Consider the following 24,057-nt stretch of genomic DNA (forward strand, 5'->3'; position numbering starts at 1 on the left):
ACACGGCCCTTTTTGTAGCAGAAGCTCAATGAGGTTGAACTCAGAACTTTGAAATTTGAGGGACACTCCAGCCATTATATACACTTTAATGCGCACGACAGCTGAGTGGTCCCTTTAAATTTCTGCATGGTCCCTAATGCAAATGTGGACGGGTCTAATGAGATTTGCATGTGCGGAAAGCCCTTCCTTTGATTTCAATGGGGAGCTTTCCTGTCACTGATTGGCTTCTTCAATAAGCCAATCAGTGGCGAGAATCATTGGACCTTGGAGGAGGTAGGTAGTTGCTGCTTCTAGCTGAGGTCAATCATTCTGTATTTCTTTATTTTTAAAGAATTCATACTAACAAAACACTTTACTATGCATTCTTCTTTGAACTCAGTTTGTTGAAAGGAAGTCATAGTGACCTAAAGTGCATTGAAAGACCAACCCAAGTGACGTTCTCCTGCAATGAAGACAGTGCCAGTCCTGGATAATGCATTGCTAAATCAGTAAAAGACCCCTTCCCATCAAAAAGTGACTATGCATTATGCAGGGCCAGTTCACCCTTTCATGGAGGGGAAGTTTGCAAGGAGGTCCATTCACAATTCATAAATAGGTTAATGGGGTTAAATAAACCCCCATAATAAATTACAAAAAAAATAAGCATCACTTTTAATGGTTCGTTTCAAAGATTAAACAAATGGTTTTAATCAATTCTACGAGAATTCTACAAGAACCTTTTCTAACCAGTCCACTCATTTTTAAATCTTTAGTGTTTTAACTGTAGGAACTCCTACTGCAGATGCTCAATTGTTCCAGATTCAGTTTTGTTGTCACTGACGTGAAATGTTTGTGTACTTGTTCATGTTTTATAGGCATACAATAGAGGTTTGTTTTTGTATGGTATGCAGAAATAAAATTGAAAGACTGAGATATATTAAGACAGTAACAGGGAGAGCGGAAAGCATTGTACTCCAATTTCTTCAGAACCCTGCCAAACTCGGTCCTTCAGCCCCTCATCATCTGCTGCGGTGGGACTCATGGGGGGAAGATGGAGGTTGGTCGAGTGGGTTTGTTGGATCAGAGTTCACAGCTAGATTTTTAATCCCAAACACTACATTATCAGTGTAGTTTCCGTGTAATTGACACTTCATATGACCAAAGACTGACTAAGTAGCAAAACTTATGTGACTTTGTGACTTACTGTAATAGCTATTTAGCATAAGCTGTTGACAGTGTTGACCACCCCCTTCTCCTGCAAACATTTTTATGGCATCTGTAACTACTTCTCTGACCTTACCTTTATTGTCTTCTTCTTTGACACTCGTTCAGCTAATCAACTGCTCTCTGTTGGAGTCCCTCAGGGCTGCAGGGGTTCTACTCTTCTCTTCATATAGCTTCTCTCTTTAAAACCTAACCTCTTCTTTTGAGTTCCAGTGCCATCAGTATATCTATAACATGCTAATTTACCTTTCGTAGCGAGGCTCCATGCTTTCGTGAAGTCGTTCCACCAGAGGAGGTAGAGCTCCAGGTGCCTTACCCTGGGAAATTCCCCATAGGGATTTTTCATTATAAAAATACTTTTTACATTTAAAATCTAAAGTCACCAAAACAAAAAACCCACAAAACGCAAATCAGACTCGAGATCTCAAGTCTACCAAATAATACTCCATTAAGCAAAAAAGGTCTTTTGTAATCACGGCTTACATGCTCATACGTGCGTCTTTGTGTTGCAAATATATATGGAAATTGGAAAGCCAATCATAGCGCTATGGTGGACTTCAGCTACTTACCTTTAAATGGTAATTTTCATGTAGACTGAGCTATGCATATAAATGGGCTATTTTATGGAGAGGATTCAGAACGGCCAGTGATTTTCAGTAATGGAATATGTGCCAGTTCCCCAGTTCTGGTTTATTGATTGGTGGATATGCTGGTGTTTTTCTTGACCTGTTCCTTGAACATCACAAAAAATGTGAAATCTTTTACTATTGTTACTTATATGCATCAATAAACTAGACCATTTATTCTCGGCCAAATGTCCATTGCCTCGGAAGATATTGTGCTTTATATATAAACTAAGAATAACTGCAATAAAAAAAAAATACAAATATTCTTAAATATTTTCCCTTTATCTTTTGTTGCTTATGTAATCATTATTGAAGAAAATTATACAATTTAAAATTAATGATCAAATTAATTAAAAATTAATAAGAATGCTTTGGTTAATATGTATTGTATCCTATGTTGTGTTTTTTTTTTACTATAATCCTACTTTGTATGAAAAATCCCTATTGGGAGTATATTATATAACATTCAAAAATATACATTTTCAGTTGCTAAAAATTTATTTTTTCTTTGGCAATTTATTATTACAAGTGATGCCAGTAAGTAGTGGTATAGGATGCAATGACTTAACTTGTGGCTGCTGATGGACATATAGAAGAAGTATTCTGCATTTTAGAAGTTGTTGTAAAATAATCAAGTTCCCAGTATATATATGTGTCTGGTCCATAATGCATGTTCTCCAGCAAATTATACGACTTCACATCTAGCCATAAAGAACTGGGGAGGGTAAGGGCCCCAGGCGCAGACACTTAGATGTCCCCAGGGTTGTTCTAGCACGTAGAAGATGGGTAGCTCCCTAGATCATTGACCTGGTATGGTGAGGGACAATGGGCTCTTTCCCATTAAAGTGCATGAAAGCGGTGGAATGGTTCACCAAGAGTTCTAGAAACCTTAGGGCCAGCGCTAGATGTGTCCACATTGATTGGGGTTAATACAACTTTGGATGGAGGACCATGATCAATAGCAATTACAATACAACAAGTTCTTATCAGGACTGGGGACGATTTAGTGGCCCTGGCACTTTAAGGCCAGCAGCCGCCAAATGATGTATGTGCACACTGCATGGCCCAATCTGCCAATAGAGTGTCACATAGTTACATAGTTACATAGTTAATTAGGCTGAAAAAACACATGCGTCCATCAAGTTCAGCCTTTCCCATATCTGTTTATTTCTTGCTGTTGATCCAAAAGAAGACAAAAAAACTAGGGGGAAAATTCCTTATTAACCCCAGAATGGCAGTCAGATCTCTCCTTGGATCAAGAAGCTGTTTCCCCATAATTTAAAAATGATATCTCCGTAGAGTGGCCACTGGCCCATCAAGCATCTTCGTGTGCCAGATGGTTAGTCCAGGCCTGGATACAGAGGTAAGACTACTTATAAAACTTGGCTTTAGGAAACTTTTACACTTAGCACCATAATATTTTAGATTTTAGATTGTAGGCTTGCTTGAACAGGAACCTTCTTACATATAATTTTTTTTGTGAGCCCAAAATGTTATGTTAAAACGCCAACTACATCAATCAATCACATAACAGCTGGTTTGCATGTGTTTCCAACTGATCTTTATACTTAAAAATAAATTTCTTAAGCATAATTGATAATATAAGCAGTACATTTGCTGTAATAGGTACAGAAGTTTACTTTTTTTTTCTTTATTGCTCTTAAGATCGGAAAATTAATGATTGAGTCTGGTGCCAAATTAGTTTGCTATTTGCTCAGAAAAAAAACCACTCCTACACAGCAGACATAGCCTGATTTAAATCATTAGTTTAATATTTACAAAGAAATAATGACACGCATATCGTAACCCCAAGAGAAGGTACACAAAAAAACACCCCCGTAAGCTTTACATTTCTCATTCTAACATAACAAGCCGACATTAAATGCATAGAACTCCAAGCATTCATAGGACTCTAAGGAGCGATTAAAAACCAGCTCAACAGTTATTCCATTGCATATAGATCCTAACTACTTTTACTGGCTTATTCCGGGATATACTTCGAACGCAAAGCGGGTTTCAAGAACACTGAAGAAGAGGTGAGGTCACTTTTTTTTTTGCCCAAAATATCTGATTTTCGTACAGAAATTGAAACGGCTTTCCGATTCAACGTTAATTATTGTACATTTTAGAGGGTAATGAAAAATCCTTTGCTGATTACTTATATACCTGTTATATATCATAGCTCATAATACACGGTAATTTGTAAATTTGTAGATTACAAAGAATATGGAATGAAGGAGGATTCTCAAAGTTGTCAACTTGGAAGACCAACCGCTATGGCTTCTCTGGCTCATCAATACATTTGATGTATTACATGTTCCCTTTCCAAGATCATCTATATTCCAATAGCTAAACAAAATATTGTTTGAGAAATGTTGGAAAAAACATTTAATTAAGGCAAAGTGTTATTGAAGAAGCAGCAATACATATTACTTTTTGAGATTGTGGTTATTAATAAATTGGGGTTTATTCATTAAGTAATGAACTCCGAAGTACACCCAGATGGAATGTATGAATGAATGAATGAACCATGGTGGATCCAAATGGCTAGAATAGAAAACGTAATTAACTTATATTATATTTTTTTTTTTTCTTTAAATATACTGATATTTTCAAAAATCAACCAGGCAGCAGCAACTACGTAAAGTATAAATACATTTAAAGAACTACCGCGATGGGCTCTTGTGTAACCCAGACTTCTGTTAAAGATGAAAGCCTCACGTTTACAGTTAAAGGTGTTGGCTTTGGCTTGGCTAAACGGAATGCTGCAGTCACAGGGTTATTGCTGTAATATGGGGATGATACTGAACATAAATTGGGTTATTTCGGCATAGTTTTTTTTTTTTTTTTACAAATTTTCATCATTACTACATTTTATGTATATATGGTTTCAAAAGAAGGCCCTACTTGTCTTGAAAACCCTCACTCAAATCTTAGCAGATCTGTCACTTTATTCTGAATATTTAATTATGTATAAAAAGACACAGAAACATGTTTTTATATTTCTATAGCAACAACCTATAAGCCGCTGGTTTTGTGTCATGTGACAATTAAGCACTTCCAGGCAAAAATTAGACGTGACTTATGTCTGGAAATGGTACTAGGAATTATGTTTAAGTTTGCAAACTTGTCTTGTGAAACTGGGAGCCGCAGACTAAAGCTGAATGAGCACCAATAAAGATACAATGGTGGGGGCATCAGACACTGGCTCACCAGACATGTACTCAGTTTGGAGGAAGACTAGTTTGAGCCTGAACACAATCATTATAAACAGTATTATAAGAGTAAAATACTTCAATAATCAATATTTAAATAAATAATAACAATAGTAAAAACCTATGGTAGGTATGTGGTGGCAGGTAATAAAGTAAGGGTTAGTTTGTCATTTTAAACCATATTAAATCAATGACTGTACCTTTAAATAGTGTTCATCTAAATTTAGTGGTTAATAAAGCAGGTCCTGACATTCTGCTGGATGTCCACTAGGTGGCAGATGCATCCATCCATAACTGCGAAACCGTGCCATGTAAAAGTGACATCGGTACTTAGGCTCAGCCAATCAACCAGCACACGTATCTATTGCAAATATTTTTACTGATAAATCTTTCTTTGTGGAACCTCAGAGGGCAACGTGTTACTGTACATTTTTTGCAGGTGGTGATGGTGTATTGAGGAAGTGGTGCGGGTTAAAGGAGAATGCCCGCTTTATTTTATTTGATGGCACAGTTATGTAGTTTTATTAGAGTTCTTAGCTTTGTAAGTGTTGTAGGCAGATAAAGCAGTATACTACCTGAAGTTTTCCATGGGTGTCTTTATTTGCTGGTTCCCTCCATGTGCACAGGCTACTGTATCTGCCTTCTTCACCGTGCTCCAGAGGCACCTCTCTTTCGGGTCACGGGAGTAACATTGTGGCTTGCCCCACTCCTCACCTGCTTCCCCTCCAACCATGGACATTTTTCATGCACATACAGTGTCAGCTGGCTACCTACTGGCATCTGCGACCACTTACCTGCATCGTTAAAAGGGGGGCTACGGGTAGCTGGAGCCTGGATGTTCCCAGGTATGCTTCTGACAAAACACAGCAGTACGTTCCTCCAATGGCATCAAATGCCCCTTACGTAAAGCTGCATAATACCAAAAATAGAGCCTACTTTGCAGCATTTTCAGCAATACTTTTGCATTGAAGCTGGACACCATTTTGCGGCCTATGTTGTGTGGAATGTCATCGTTGCTGTGTTCTGAGCTCCTGGAGGTTTCCAGGTCACTAGGAGAACATCTAAGAGATGTTCAGATGATCATAAGTAGGTGAGTGCTACTTGGGTTAAACATACGGGCAAGTAAGATGAAAGATATAGAGGTTTAAGATAAATTATGTGTTACTTCATTTCATTTGGGCAGTGGCGGTTCCCCTTTAAGGAATTAGATATTACGGTGTATGTTAGTTTAGGAATTGGTAACACTTAAGCCAGGATTAGACATATGAAGGCTGGTCAAGAAAAGAGAAGGGAAAAGAGAAAAGAAGAGGAAAGGCTGGTCTCCTAAAATGTTAAAGACCATCACACAAGCAGCTGCCTAGTGTACTAAGGGCAAACAGGACAGAACAAGCGGTGCATCACATAACAACGTGGACTTACCTACAAAAAATGGTGAGGAGCGCTCTACCCAATGCTGCCGTCTACTGACTTGGCTGTCTATCCACATAGGACTTAACACGTAACAGCTGTTACACATTCATTGTGTTTTGGGGGCTGCATTCACATACATACTGTTTTGATGTTTCAGGCGAGGGCATGATGCGAGTTTTATCCACACATTTACAAGAACACATTTTTCACATCCTCCTGCGAGGCACGGTTAGAAAAGTTGCCAATGTCATTCCTCCCATTAAGCCCTTTTCTGTCTCTGTGTTTATTTTTCCTGTGAGCCCACTTCCTTATGCACTGCTGGATTCAATAATATATAACAGCAGTAGGACTTTTTTTTTCTAATTACTTTCTACAATGGCCAGAAACATAATTAGGTTTATAGAAAATGATTACCAGCCTTCATATTTAACTTTCAAAAATCATAGCGATGGTTGAATGGCAAACATTTATGTTGTGGTAGCCCTAGGAGAATTTAGGGAGGAAAAAAGAAAGTTCTTTAAACTTGCGCTGACTGCTGTCCATAGTGTAATAACACGTTATGCTTTTACTTGATGATTTGGAAAATAGGTTAAACTGTGTCCTGTGTCCTTTGCGTCACCGGCACAAAACTTTCACAACACGTGATTAATCACGTTTGATAGTGTGAGCTTCATACATAAAATCCAAAGTGCTCTAATGATGAAAGTGCTCAGATTACAAGAAAAAAAGGAATGTTAGTGATGTGACCAGAAATATTATAACTGCATCATTTTATTCATCATAGGTCCCATGACTTCTCAAGACTGGCCATTTCATGCATTACTTTTTTTAAGACATTCTCAAATGAAAAGTAACGCACTTGGCACATACTGTACAAGGTAAGATATACTGGAAGCGGTGGAAAATGCAAGGAGGAAAGACCAGAAGATCTTAGTGTATGAAGAGCTTGGCTGTGAGAGGAGATGGAATGGAAACATTTAAGTACATAAAGGGATTTTAAAAAAGTACAATCGTATGATCGCTCACACTCGCCGAGCTGCTAAATGCAGGTACTACCCGCAGCTAGCGGCTTTTAAAGTGGTGGCCGTGTGGAGTCACCGGGGTCTCCTAGAGTGGCGGCCTGATCGCAGTTGCAACCCTTGCGACCGTGAATGTTATGCCCATACCTGGGAACTGACCCGGAGATTGCTGGGTGAGTGCCGCTTCTCCGGGTCTCCATACCCCACTCCACCGCCCATTTTGTTCTTTAAATGGCAGTGGTGCCTGCTGCCGTCAGCTGAACCGCCCACCGACGTCGGAAGGACCTCCCACTGACATCAGTGTGCAGTCCTGGCCGCGTCCCTCAAGGCAAGGCTCCGGGTAGCCAGAGCCCAGAAGTTCCCGGGTATGGTTATGCCCCTGCATATGATATTACTTTAATGTGCATTTTTGGTTCATGGGGCTCCGTGGGACGTGTAAAAAAAAGTACAATAACTGCTCCCAGCAATCAACCACTGGTTCTGTGTCGCTTCATCAGTAAATTGATCCTACACCCACTAAAACGGCTGATGGCAGCAGCAGCACAGGATCATTTCTGAAGGTTAATACGCCTAACTTACTAGAAGTCTAATTTCTATTTAACCCTTGAGCGGTAAGAGTAGCTTGCAAATGCATTTATTTGCAATGATTTGTGAAGCCCTCCAGCTGAGAACATCTGGCCAAAAAGCCTAAGATAAGCATGGAACGTCTGTAACTACCTATTTTCGGTAGCTGTGCTCCAGGCAATAAAAAAAAAATACGATTGCTTCTAATTTCGTTTGTCGTCTATCTGCAGACACGAGGTCTGAATAATTTTAATACTACTGAAAACAAGAATTTATATCATCAGATTATGTCAGCACCTGACGTAGCTTTACTCTACTGTGATGTACCGTCCATTTTAAATAAAAAAAATCTAACTTTTGTGTCGGGAGAACGCGAGATGGGGATTTCAGATTATTGTGTACGGACTAATCTGTTGCTAAACAGACTCCCACTGCCTGATTTAGTAGTTTAATAAGGTTTATTGCTTTCGAGCATCATTAATGTTTAAATATGCAACAGCCTTTGTAAAATAGATCTAGATTCTGTAATTACAGACCCGGTTTCGCCAATCTGCTGTTATTCATAGCATTTTTATTTTTTTTTGCTTTTCAAACTCTTGAATTGCTTGTTCCGTGTATTACCAGTTATATCATTCTTCTAACATAGCAGTTTCAGCAGTTTTGTACTATGCAATTTATCAAGGCACGAATCAGCCAATCTCTCTGCTTAAAGCGATTTAGAAGGTCTGATTCATGCGGCTCTGCTACGGCTTAACACATCCGTTCTACCTATAAAGCCCCATTGACTTTTTAAGTTGTGGCAGGTGGAATGTTCACGATAACAAACAAGCAATTAATGATGACTCATGGCTCCTCTTGATGGATAATAAGAACATACATAATATAGCTGTGTGATTTAATGTGCAGGGGCATTCCACCAAGCTTCAAAGCTTGGAACAGGTGGATGACTCTGGTATTATGTGAAAAGACCACATTCAGAGTAGTGGGTAATTGGAATAGCCTTCCAGTAGACGTACTAGAAGAAGTAGAGAGCAAGCTCAACTGGTCACCTAGCTCTACACATCTGCTAGCCATACCGTCCCCTTCCATTGTTTCATTGAAGTTTCTTGCATGTCTACTGTCCACCACCATCTAATGAGCTGTACCACATAGAAAAACATTCATAACACTGCCTAGTATGACAAGCAAATGATATTAGCCTTTTCTCTGAAGATCTAGCCACATAAAAACAACTCAGAAATATCTAGGAAGTGTTTCTAGTTACAGTAACAACCTATAACACAAAACTGAAGGGTCCCTGGTAAACACTAGGAATGAAGCATAATTTGACTTGACAAAATAATTATTTTTGGAGAAAAATGTTGGCCATTGAAGAGTACTACAGCATTAAAGTGTCATTGAAGAAGAACCAAAAAGACCTGGCCCTCCTGCACATCTTTTCGGTTGGTGTGACCACTGAAGATGAAAATTGGGGCATCCAATCCCCAACTTGGCCTTAGTTGACACTTTGGAACCGTTTTCACCATTTTTTTCCACATTAAAGCACCAACCTTTGACCTCTAGGCTTAAAAAAAGAAGACAGAGAAGAAGACACTAGCATTGATGTTTTTAAATCTGTATTTAGATATAAAAGTGTTAAACTCAGCTATACTAACACCCTTTCTGCAGATCTCATAAAATCTCGATTTGTAGGCAAGTGTGCATCTCTGCCGTATGGCAAATGTGTCTCTGGCTGGCATATTCATATGTTATCCTGAAGAACTACGAAGTTGTAGGTGTGTATGGGCAGATTAGATGAGCCATCATCATCATCATATCGGTTATAATACTTAACAGGTTGAATCTGAATTGCATATCCGTCCCATCCTGATACAGTAGAGTGATTTGTTTTGGAAAACTGTTAAAACTGCTGGAATCCAGTTCTAGTCAGTACCAGAACTGGGAAATTATTTACTTTAATGTATATGACATTGGTTAACAATATAGAATCTTCTGAAATAATAAATTGTATTGTTTTATTGGAACGCTTATTTGTTTGTGCCCAACTCATGCCTCTGTCCAAGGATTTAATCTGGCTTTCAGTCTAATAATACAATAATGCAGGCGAGCACATTGTGATTCACATATACAGTTTATGTAGAAGCATTATTAAACACTCATCTACAGACACCAGACAAACCAGAAGGCTTGTTTTTCCCTCAGAAATCTCATGGTGCTGCCACAACCACAATGGATTCTGGGTAGGCACAGCAATGATCACCTTTTGCCTCTATATCCACTTTATCAAGGGATCCATGTATCAAGTGCATATAGAGGCAAAAGGTGATAATTGTTAACCTTATTTGCATGCACCTACCCAGAATCCCTTGTGGTTGTGGCAGCACCATGAGATTTCTGAGGGAACAACAAGCCTTCTGGCTTGTCTGTTGTCTGTAGATGAGTGTTTAATAATGCTTCTACATACCTCTACATTTTAGTGGAAGGGTTTTCCATCACCTTTACCCACCATAACTTATGTAATGGTATTTCTTGGTTACCCCAAGCCCCAAGCATTAAGCCAGTATCATGGCCCTATGCTGGCAAGTCCTTTTTAGGACAAAGCTGCTGTCCTTGCATAGTGCTCTGGCTACTACATCTCTTACAGCCTTCAGACAGCTGCAAGGGATCCATGTATAAAGTGGATATAGAGGCAAAAGGTGGTTATTATTAACCTTATTACCATGTGCCTACCAAGAATCCTTTGTGGTTGTGGCAACTCCTTGTGATATCTGGTGTCTGTAGATGAGTGTTTAATAATGCTTCTACATACCCCTAAATTTTAGTGGAAGGGTTTTCTATCACCTTTACCCACCATAACTTATGTAATGATATATACAGTTTATAAAGAGCTTGAGAACAGACCGCAGCTGAAAAGCCTTCCCGTCAGTGTATCCCTGCTCAGAATCTTCTCAAGCTTTATTCTCATGAATGGTGTAGGCTTGGTATCCCATAAGGTGCAGGCCCTCTGCTCAAGAGTGTCTGAAGTTTTTAGTTACTTGTTCTCAGGGTCCTCCCTGAGCATAAACATGGGCCCATTACTTATCAGGAACCAAAAGGCCTCCCTATCACACATAAGACACAGCTGTACTGTATTTTAGCTAACTTGGAAAAGTCTTTTTAACTAGGCTTAGTACAAGTTTTAAGAGCTTTATTTAATACAAGGGCACTGATATCATTGGGCTGTGTATATAGCAGTACCCCTTTACGATTAATGCTAGTTGAGGTAAGTGCTTCCCATTTGGATTTGTTTTTGTATCAGAAGCTTTGCGGTTTAGCACTCCTCCCCATCGTGATTTGCTAAGCATGATATGTAGTAATATATGTATAAGTAGCCTTAATGAAAAACAATCGTTTTGAGAGTTTGCTGCCTGTTTCATGTAAGTGTGCTGGTGGATTACTTTGCCGTGTTCTGTCATGTTCCACTTGCAGCAGAGACTCCTCAACTGTCATATGCATAAGAAGTGTGCACTATTGCGCCTCTTTTAAGTTATTCAGGTTTGTTTTTAATTCTGACGTTTACCAGAATGTGTCCATCGTTATTGTTCTAATGAAAGCCGATTAAAGTTGCGCAAGAGCAAGAAGAGCGCACAACTAAAAAGCAAAAGTAATCCTTCCTTTGCAAGCTAGATGCAAAGTATTTACATTAGCAGCCTACCAAAATAGGGCATTTGGATAGCATTTTTTACAAATAATTGCCCACATTTTGTTGTCTGGTAAGCTTTTTAAAAAAAAACCCCAAAAAAACACAAAGACTAACGCGAGAGATCTGCTGAGGTTTATTTGCATAATATGGCAGAGAATGCAAAATAATGTTAGTCTAAGTTCAGCATCTTAAGTTCATCTTGTGTGCTCCATGTTTTTTTGCTTTGGATCAGTGCCACACAGCGAACTGATAGACCCTTCAGCTACATCTTCTTCTTTCCTCACCTTTCCCCATGAAGACCAGAACACAGAACACACAGATCTATCGTGACATCCAAAACTGCAATTTTGCCAAAGATGCATCTCCACAACATCATACGTTATAACTCATTTACATGTTTGTTTTGTCTTTTTGTGTTTTGTATTTTTCTCTCTCTCTCCCCTTCTTTTTTTAATTATTTATTTATATATATATTCTCTAAAACTTTCTTCATGCTTTGAATTTGTTTTTAATGGCTCACGTGTTCCCACTTCTCTTCTAACAGATGTTTTCATGCTTACTGAATCTACGTCAACATGTTTCATAATCTGACAACAATTAGTGTCACAAAATTTGCAGAAGCCCAAAGGAGTTCACTAAATCTTAATGTTTCTGTCAAGGTTCTGCTATACACATAAACAGGCATCCTATAGATAAAAGCATGAGATTTAATCAAAATCACCCGCTGTTGTGCTTTTTCATCTATGATTTAATTGACAAGGGCATGTCATAAAGTGGCATTTTTGTTGTTTCTGATGAAAATAATATAAATATACCAGAAACTAACAAACAAGAATCCTGAAGAAAGACCTTTATTATCCAATACAATACATGGTGAGGTCTAAATATATATGATCTGGCTATTGCACCTCTTCCCAAGTTTTGTCTAAAGGGTGTCTTGTACAGCGGGCAATTATGTTCAAGGGATCCATGTATAAAGTGGATATAGAGGCAAAAGGTGATAATTGTTAGCCTTATTTGCATGTGCCTACCCAGAATCCCTTGTGGTTGTGGCAGCACCATGAGATTTCTGAGGGAAAAACAAGCCTTCTGGCTTGTCTGGTGTCTGTAGATGAGTGTATAATAATGCTTCTACTACACCTTAAATTTAAATGGAAGGGTTTCCATCACCTTTACCCACCATAACTTACGTAATGGCATTTGTTAGCTACCCCAAGCCTCAACGGTTAAGGCAGGATTGTAACCTCATGCTGGTGAGTCACATGGAGAGCCAGCCTGTTAGCCAGCCAGCGGCTTCTAGAGGCCTGTTCGGCTTGGTTCTTTTTCTTAGTCTTATAGTAAAGTAGGACTGCCTCCCATGGTTGAAAAGCCGTCCTGGGCTGCATCTTCTTGCCTGGGATGGTTGCGGACTAGCAGGTTCTTGGGTCTGAAGGGGCCACGCATGCAGTTCTCTAGTTTAACTAGATTGAACTGTGGTCCCTCTGCCTGCTTGGTGTAAAATTACATGTCTAAAAATAGGTTAAAAACAAAACCTGTCCATGAGTGGTCATCTGGCTACTGCACCTTTTCCTGTGTTTTGTTTAAAGGCTGTCTTGTACAGTAGCCAATTATGTTCAAGAGATTCATGAATAAAGTGGCAAAAGTGTTCAAGTGTTTTTTCATGGATATATATTCATAAATATAGCAATATTTATTTAATAAAAAAATCAAAGAAAACCAAGCCCTACAAAAAAAGATAATAAAGGAAACTCCAGAGGAACTTGATTTTTGTTCTCAATGAAACGGCTTGTCCTCGGTAGATAATTTCCTCATGCTTATTTGCATTTTTTTGTTGGAATCAGAGAACTCTCCCTAACATAAAAAGCATGATCCAAATTGGTCCACTTACTGGCTGTTGGGTGGCTTTGTTGTTCATCTTACTGAACTTAAATTGCATTTAGGGGGTATGGTTTGGTATTTTCTTTCATGGTTTTCTATTTCCCCTTTTTTTATTCTGTGCTTAAGTGAGTACCTGTGAAGTTGTCTAGCCAGGGCTGTGTTTTTTTTGAAATAAGAAGCTTACAATTTTTTGAGCCCTTTCTTAAATAGGCCCTGGCGTACGGTTGAGCCTTTTTGGCTACTGTGCCTTCAGTGGGTCTACTCTTCGGTGGAGAAACTAGAAGATCTGAAGTCCTTTGACTTCAAACTCAGAGGTAAAGAAAGGAGCTGAATATCTCCTTTATCACCTTATTGAGAGTGCATTATTTTGTGGTTATTCTGTGACTCTAGAAATTTAAGTTGCTGAAAGGTAAACAAAGTATTAGACCATCACTCTTCTGGTCTTCTCATTCCTTGAACATTTGCCATTTCTCTTCACACCCACCTACTAAAGCCCTTATCGAAAACCTTTAGTTGGACAACAGTTCCTCCTTGTATAACATCCAGGCCAATGAATGTCTAGGTAGAGACAAAACCAAGCTACAGAAAACACAGTATGATCCAGGCTATGTTTCCAGTTACATATCATTATCTTCTCTCCAATGTTATCGCATATCTTTATTTCACTATTTTCCAGGTTATGCACCGAGTACCATTCCTACCTCTGGGCTTTATTAATCTCCTCCGCACTTTAATGAAAGCTTGATTTTCAGACTGAAATGTACCTTTTTATTGTAGTTTACAAATTACTCATATGCACTGTGTCATCACGTTCCTAATTTAATGTTGTTTACTACATAAAAATTAATGATTTCTGTAACGATTTGCATGTTGAGTAGTGGTCCATGATATTGTCTATGGAAATGAAATGTTTTCTTGGCAGAGGAACCCAATAAACAGAGAAGAGATTCTTATTTCAATTAGATAGCTAGCTGGGAATACACATACCTTCAAGTGCTAAACTCAGCCATTGTCCAAAGACGGGTGTAAATTGCGTAGTTATTTTTAGGCACTGTTTTCAGGATAGCATAGTTATTCATATCTGAATTCTTTTGTCATTATTTATTATTAAAATACACAAAACGACAAAGTTGCTTAAACACTATGGATTTTCTCAGAAAATATTTAATAAAAAATATTAACTGTTACAATTTCATAAGATTATATTATCCAAGGGTCAAACTTAACCTGTAACTTCAAGTGGACAATGTACATTATAATTTTATTTTGGCATGGCTGCACAGAAAATAATTAAACATTGATCTATACACATTGCTTCCAAAGGTACAACCCAAAACAGTGTAAAATATAATGTTTTCTGTTTCAATTTTCATACAGTTACTAAAAACATATTAACCGTTTGATGCATTGTCCATAACTGTAATATATATATATATATATATATATATATATATATATATATATATATATATATATAGATAGATAGATAGATAATATATATATAGATAATATATATACCGGTTTTTATATATATATATATATATAGATAGATAGATAGATAGATAGATAGATAGATAGATAGATAGATAGATAATACAAATACATGAACAATTTGCATATCAAAAAGCATTTTGGGTTAAAATACCGAGGAAGAGAAAAATATGGTTAGACCAAGCAATGAATGGTGAATTTAAAATAAATATTTTTCAAGAGATAATTGAAAGCATTACATGAATAAAAGCAGGCCCAGATTGGCCATGTGACACACAGGACATATGCCTGGTGGGACGCTGGCCAACAGCGCCACACACAATCTGTGACTGGAGCAGCAGATAGGGTGCCTTAGTGTGATATATTGACCAGGCTGGGCCCAAATAGAATGATGCCCACAGGGGGGCCAGCATGGGCTATAGTGGTCCCTGACTGTTGTGCGGAGGAGGGGTAGGCTTTTTGGCGGGAATTTCGGGGATGGAGTTGGGGGAAGATTATATAAGTGGCTGCTTTCCCGGGCTTAGGAACCATTCTTGTGGTTAGCTTACCTGGTTGTCCATCACATGTTTAAGTAGTATATCTAATTGACCTGATATGCTGCTATTTGTGTTTTTTTATGTGCGACAAAAATTGGTTTAAAATTGCTTTTGACATCTTAATTAGACAATATGATAATCATATAGGATTTTATTTTTTGTTCCCATTATTAAAGCGCAATCAAGGAGAAAATTTGGGGAATACTTGTTAAATCTTAAATTATTTTTTTCACGTCTCCCTACCATACATTCTTCATTTTTATTTAATTTTTGGCAAATAATCTGGGGAATTTCAGATAGTGTTTACTGTATGTGTAAGTGTAACGAGTATGATATATGGAGAATATGTCATTTTCAATCTGGCGTGGCGTTAAAAGGCATGACTGTAAATGACTGATTAAAAGCAATGAATTAGTAGCTACCATGATATATGGACTCCAATATGCCAAAGCTTCCTGATTTTGGAAGAGTTCTAGAAAACAATTGTCCCGCATTGCTGATTTATTGAACATAGAATGATGCACAATGATGTCTTTTGGATAACATCGCTGATGAGAAATACACGGTGTTTAGCTGCTTTCATATAGCGATTACTGGTAATACATATAAAATAGTATCATAAAAAACTAATATAAAAAAGGTATATTACTAAAGGATATACAACTATGAAAAAATATCATATATAACCCTTTGTTGTTTGAGTTACAGATACAATAATAGGTAAGATACATGAGTGTTCTAGACTCGACCCAACATCCGTGCTATCCACCAATTGCAAGGCATGATGATCCGGCAAATTACACGCCCTGAACCGTAGCAGTAGGGGTATGGGTAGAATCCGAGAAGGGGTTCACAGACTCTTTGGCAATAACGTTGACCACGGCGACAGTGATGGCAGCAGAACCCTCTGTGATCCCACATGGAGTGGAATTCAAGGCCAACTTCACTCTAGGGTGCAAGAAAACATTGCTATGTTAATGGCGAGATGGTATGAAAAGCAGTATAATAGCAATAGGGTGTATGCGGGTACCAACTCATATAAGGACTGAGATTGAAGAGAGATCTTCATCCTCCACACCCTATCTCCTTATGTTCTGGTGGGAAATAAGACCAAAGCTCGGATGGAAAAGAATCTCTCTTATTAATCCTAATAGAATTAAAAGAGAGGGTACATGATTTAATAATCCAATATATCTAGTCCCTGCACAGAGATGGATTATTAGGTCAAATTGCAAATTCCAGTTCAACAGAAAAAATAAATACATTTTACAATAACAGGGATAGGTAGGGGAGAGGAGAAGGATAACCATAATCAAGTCATGTAGTAGTAATTGTTAAACAAAGAATATCCTAACAAACTTAGTGTACATTGATAGAACGATCACAGGAAGGATCCTGACATGATGGAAATACCGCGTAACAAGGCTATATGTACTTATACACCCCCTGTGGCCACATGTGGCATTGCAAGCAAACGAGTGAGCTCAAACTCATTCATATTAAACTCAGCAGGTGGTGAATTTTCCCAGCACATCCTTGGATAACATCCTTCATTAGATGTCAGGAGCTCAGGTAAACTATGTGATCCTATCTTCATCTAATATTTTCCTTTACTATAAAGTGAGATATATATACATATACCATGTGACCAGCGCAATAACAACTGAGATAAAACCAATTAAGTTAGCGTTGTATTTTTATATTATTTGAATTTTTATTTTACAGAAAATGCATGCAAATTATCCTCTATTTCCCATAATCCCCAAGTTAACATTATATTGGAATCGATAGCAGCAGCTGAGCACATACTCAGCTCTGTAAAAAATTAATTAAAAATTAATGAAAAAAATTAAAATTATAACTTTTAAAACTTCCTAGGTTTGAACAAGAATATATTATAATTTAACAACATTTTGAAGGAATTTTAAGAAAAAAATAATTCAGGTATGTTCCATTTTGTGCAATTCTGATTATATTATGTGAATTATTCCTTTCGGTGTATGATTGCGTATAGCAGATAGTAACATAATGCAGGTCAGCTTTATTTTGGGAGTTCTGCTTGCGCAGTCGTAGCCTGAGGTTATTAACCTTCTACTGCCATGGTAAATACCATCTGCGCTAAACAGTGACGATCAATCACAAACAGCCTAATCTAAGTAATCTGTCCAAACACTTTAATGAATTGTCTGGAAATCATCATTTTTCAAACAAACACATTTTGTTGAGATTTGTTCTTATAGAAAGAATCTCCAGGATTTCTGATTATTGTTAACGGGGGAGAGACAATTATTTAAATAAAAATGATTTATATTTGAACATGTTAATGTGGCATGTTTTTGCCTTCAGGTACTGTAATAAGCTTCTCAGTGAAAACTCTCATTTGCAACAGTAATTGGTAGTCCGTTAATAGCTCATTAGGAACACAGAGAGTGGCACCGGAAACAGAAGATATAACAGCAGGGACAGATTCGCTGAGTATGTATCATACGGGAACGCGTTGGATTCCGCGCTGAAGCTCAGAGATGAACATCACCAGAAACAAACAGAAAATTGTTATCTTTACATAAATTAGAGATAATGTAGAGATAAGATGACGTGTCACTTTCAGAGTTTAATGAGGCTTGCCCTGTTATGGAGAAGAGGCATATTTCTGGCTTAACAAATCTCTAGATTTCCTTATAGTGTGATTTTTAGCACTATCCGTGGTATATCAACTGTTTTACAGTTGCCTGCTATTAAAGGTGGGATTAGGAAATCGCTCAATGGCTGTGCCTTCATCAGAAAAGACATTCTTGAAGCTATGAGTGGGCACTTTTATGAAATGTCATTTTTAGTGTGCTGGGAACATAGGTTTGGCTCAGTATAATTGAATTTCTATGTGGTTTTGTGTCCCGGGTCTAGGGACCTTAGGAGATTTGGCCCTTGCTAGACTTTGAAGGGAAGAATGGGTCCTTTCCAATTGGAACACTAACCACCTTAGTGGTTCACATAATAATATGTTTGTATGTATGTTAGGTCCATTTGGGTGTTTGGCCATGGAGGGACAGAAGGGGCTGCAAATCTCCAGATGTGGGGTGCACTCCCAGAATAAGAATGGAAAGGACCTTGTTTCAACTGTGGCCCTACCATTTGGATCACCGACACTCATCTGCAGATGATGACAGAGAAGTGGAAGATGCCTCAAGTTTCAATTAAGAAAAAAGAAGTCCATATGGGGACAGAAGAAGAAGATTCGCTTACCTTGTTAAGCATGACATGCCAGGCTTTTAACTTAAACCACATCTATGTAGGGACCAGGACATTTTAAAATAATTCAGCAGTTTTTTTTAGGTATTTTATAATAAAATGGCATTTGTTGTTGGGATAGCTGTATCTTGGGTTAAAATAGAGATACATTCTTATTGAGGCAATCCCCATGGACAATGTCTGCTGGACAGTTTAGCTGCATTTTGCTCCTGTTTTATTTGGATGAAAGTTTCTTACACTCTCTCTTACTGGATGGCTGCTCTTTTGCCCCTAGTAGAGAAGATTCCATGACATGTAAACATGGCTGTTTTACCCCAAAGACAAAGTAGCTTATCCAGAAGGGTGCACGCACGTCCATATTCTTGACATCTTCCTCTCCCTTCCCTCCATGTACAGTGGATGGAGGGTATCTGGATGTTCTTGGTGGTTTTTTAGGTATATGGTGAGGGTCGGACCTCTGTCAGTGAAGATGTCTTTTCAGAATTCTAAGTAATTTCTTACATGATGACATTGATATCTCAGGAATATTTTTGGATGAAACCACCACTGTGTCCTGGATGCCATTTGTTTTTTTAAGTTGTTGAAATCCAGTTATCTCCTGTATTGCAGCAGGAACTCCATATCACTTGGAAAATGTCCCCTTAAATCCATGATTAAATTCACTTGTTTTTGTCAACCTAGATTTTTTATTTCTTTAGTGTCAGTATCTAATTATTCAATGCGTCCGTATCCCTACCTATGTCATTTGTTTCTCTTGATCTCCGGCACGTAGATCATTTCCATTTTTAAACGCAGCCTCTTTTGTTTCTAATTAGCGTTTGCTAATCACCTTGTGCGTTGATTATCCTTTTTAGAATGTGAAAATTCAATGAAGTAATAAGCAGGCTATGAAAAAACCCACTCGGCTAATGGATACAGTTCTTCATCATATAAAGCTAATGCCCGGGCAACGTATGTACCAAACATTAATTGTCTTGCTGGAAATTCACATTGTACAGGCTTAGTGCTTTCTTGATAATAATAACCTTTATGTTTATATCCCTACTCTAATTATATAATTATTGTATATCTATCTTATTGTAAGCTAACGCCATTTAAATGTGTTTTGCTGTCTAATTATTAGGTTACTGAAGCATATAATACGTTTTAGTAGTGGGGAAAAATCAGCCTCACAAAATATTACAGAATAAAATACTTTGCAAGGTCATTGTAGGAAACATGATATCAATGCGCTATTCACACCCTAAAAAAAGGGGATATTGCTTTTGCGGCCAACATTTGTAATAAAAAAATATGAGGAACAGTAGGAGTTATTCACAGGGAGAGAAAAAGGTATAAAATAGTTTCTTCTCTTTAAAGGGGAATTGTTTCAACTCATATTATCTCAGATATATACACATCTATACAATCATGTGGGTTTTTTTCTATTCATATGTAAGAAAATTAAGGTTTTTTTCACACTGAATAAGGGAGCAGCCATTACCATAATATACACTATTTGACCCAAAGTATGTGGACATCTGACCATTACGCCTATATGAGCTTAGCAGATTCCAAAACCATAGGCAGGAGTAGGAAGTTACCCTCTTCCTTGACAGTCTCCCTTCCTCTTGGAAGTCTTTAGATTGCATCTGTGGGAATTTGTGCCCATTCAGCCAAAAGAGCATTTGTGAGGCCCAGACTATTATCCCATCTTCACAAAACTGTTCCAGCAGGCAGTGTTTTACTGGCATCCACCAAACCGTGATTTGTTCTTCAGACTTCTGGATAGTAAAGCCTAATTCATCACTCCAGAGAACACAATTCTACTGCTCCAGAGTCCTGCTTTCAACTACTCTATCCAATGCTTAGCATTGAGCATAGCGATCTCCGGCTTCCATGAAGGTCCCAACCCAGAGAGCTTGAGCTGATATTACCTAGAGAGAACAAGCAATTTTTATCACCGTGCTAAGCTAGCTAATCAACACATAGCTTGTGTTTTTCTTGGGAGCTCCCTCAAATTAACAGAACAAAAAATATATAATCAGCATATTAGTTTAATACTACATAGCTAGGCAACACAGTACCAAACACAATAGAGAAAAAAGCCTTCAGATATACTTTGGTTAAATTCCTTAACATCACCAACAAAACAGAGCTTGTATTACACAAGGCACACGAGAGGAGGGGGGTCTATGTCTGGACTCACCATTACAATTGGGGTGATCCCCAAGAGTTCCTTGATGCCATGTAAAAAGAGAATGAGATACTTACCAAGAACAAACAGTCACTTCATAGCCTGTCTTATGGTGCGTTCCCATTTGGAAACATCTCAAATGCTCTCTTGTCCCTAGAGGGATACCAACTGTACCCCACTGAGAATGCTAGGTCAAAATGTATGTCTGGGGTTGTTGGTTCCCTTGCGCAGAAGAAATGTGCCTCTCATTTCCGTTTGGGACCGCCCTTTTGGGCAGGAACAGACTGATATGTAGATTTTCCCTCTCTAATGGCACAAGAGAGCCATTAGAGAGGGAAATTTGAGATGCTTCCAAGTGGGAACGCAAAGTAGGACAGGCTATAGTGTGGCTGTTTGTTCTTGGTAAACATCTCCTTCTCTTTTTGTATGACATTTCACCTTTGGGGGAGCCCTTGGGGGTTCACCCCAAGTGTAAAGGCTAGTCCTGACATTGACCTCCTTACAGTCTTGTAGTTAGGAGTATGTTAAACAGGAACAAACCATGTAACATCATAAGAAGCAGCAATGTCTGCATTTAGTGAGCATGGTGTTTTTTGTAGGGCTGTAGTGGAGACCTCTCTAAGCTTCCTCTTCCAGGACAGCACATTATTAAGGGAGAATATGCTGTCAGTTCCATTTTCCCTGGGCAATGTCTATGGAGGCCCACACCTTCAAAAATAGCGTCACATTGGCGGGAATAACACCCGAGAGAGGGGGTCTGCTGAGAGAAAAGGGTTATAGCAGACATCTAAGGGTTGGTGGGTTCAGGAGAGTGAGGACTGGGGATTAATCCTCCTCCTTGAGACTGATGGAGTAGTTTCTGAGCAAGTCCAGGATCATCCTGCAATAGTCTCAGACATTGGCCTGCTCCCTATTTAAGATCAAACCACAAAAGTCTTTGACACAGCACATTTGGTATTAAGCATCTTCAATGGCACACAGTGTGAACACCTGGAAGAAATCCATACACAACTGAACATTAGAAAAGAAACATCCTACCCTCAAAGCCTTTCAATTCCTTATTTTCCAAGGACGTAACACAAAGCTAGTGAGAAAAAACACACTGCCAGAACAGATGTAGAAAATGACACTTGCTTCATCCAATATACAGTATTAACTAATCTTGTGAATGGTTCCTGCAATCTGTATAAGTAACAAAGGGGCTGTTTTTATTAAGGAGAGGGAAAGAGAGGTTTTTAATATTTGATGTGCGTACAATTCCACGTTTAGTCTGTATAAACATTAATCACAATTGTGTGGATTTTCACATTCTCAGCTATTATTATTATTATATTAAGAGACAAAGAGCCAAATTAAATTCTGGTTCCCGGGCATAGGTTTTGCATAAACAAATGAACAAATTTGCTATGGTAATTTCTCTGCAAAGATAAGAGACCACTGACGTCAAGGCACCAAAAGGTCAACTCCCGCCAAAAGGTTTTCAGGGACCCAGGTGACTGCCGCATCTTCAGTGCCTGGAAGTCGATGAGCATACTCAGTCCAACCAAGGGAAAAAAGAAAAAAAGCATCACTATTCAGACCCATGGCTGGCATCTTAAAAATCCTTCCAACGACTATACAAGTTTGAAATGATGACAGCTTAATGGCCCGTCCTACATTCTACCCCATATTTCTCCGCATGAGAGAACCAACAGCCCCCCGATGTATGTGACCGCTCAAAAATGCAGGGTCACTTACAAATGTACTTGTTTTCTTAAAAAAGCTAATTTTGTCTGTTAACATGAAATAGATCAGAAATACAGTGTCATCTTCATAGGCATATAGAGGCCCTTTATCACTCCCATGTTCCAATGGCATGCTATGTTTGCTAATCCATATCGAAGTTTAAAAGTCTAATCATAAGAAAAACCTTTTGCAATTACTTAAGTACAGCTACAAATTTCCTTGTTTTCCATGAAAACAGCAAAGTTCCCCCAACCATTTGAACAGCGGCATACATTCCAGTGGGTATATCTCTAGAGACCAGATATAAACAGCCAACAGCAAGGAGGTCTACATCATGACTAACCTTTACACTTGGGGTGACCACCAAGAGATCCTGAAGGATGATATGCTATACAAAACAAATTTGATCAGGCTGATTGTTGGTGTTGGAGATATTTTCCCTGTAATGGCACAACAGTGCTAAGATGTCCCAAGTGGGGTAGCATCGACTATGAAGCGGTTGTCTGTTCTAGGTGAGCATCTCAAACTTGTTTGGTTTCCACTGCTGACAAGTCATAGGCAAGGTCAGGGTCCAGGTGTCCATAGCACGCTTACCAGCATCACCACTGTGAGTGTGAATACTATAACCCTTACTCCCAACGACTCCAAGTATTGAGCACCCTGGTGGACCTAACCAGGGAGCTCCATGAAGACACCTCAGGCTTATTGGATACTAAATCATAGGGATAAAAAGCCCCACAATGCTTGGATGAGCTTTGTAACCTTAGCTCCTAAACCGGAAATGGGCTGATCTACTGGGTTTCTTATGTGAGCTGTCTATCTTTCACGCTACTCTATGTTATTACAATTTTATTGCATTAATTTTAGCGCAAGCATAAAATAGTTTCAAAGTGGAATTTATAAATAAAAATAGGACAGGCACACGGTTTTAGGTAGTGTATCTATTTCTGGGAGTTTGGACTAGAATTAGGTGGAATAAATATTTTGTTTAAATCTATCATCTCACAAATTGATATAATGATTCAATTCTTGACCCTGGATCCCTCATTTGAAATGATTCAGGTTCTTCTTGCACTTTGAAGACTACGTTATATATTGAGCCCCAGAAGTAACATTTGGCGTATGTTTCTGCCCAGACAAGCAAGGGTTGTATATCTGTATAATTTGCATTTTAAAACTTTAAGTAGTAAACTTTTGAAGTGAAGGAGGATATTGTGAAGCAGACAAACTCAATCACTCGGCTTTCTCTATGCCTATTAAGCCTTGGGTCTGGAGATAATAAAAAT

The sequence above is a fragment of the Sceloporus occidentalis genome, unplaced genomic scaffold (genome assembly GCF_023333645.1).
Source record: "Sceloporus occidentalis isolate IW3139 unplaced genomic scaffold, rSceOcc1.0.p SCAF_125, whole genome shotgun sequence".
Classification (NCBI taxonomy): domain Eukaryota; kingdom Metazoa; phylum Chordata; class Lepidosauria; order Squamata; family Phrynosomatidae; genus Sceloporus; species Sceloporus occidentalis.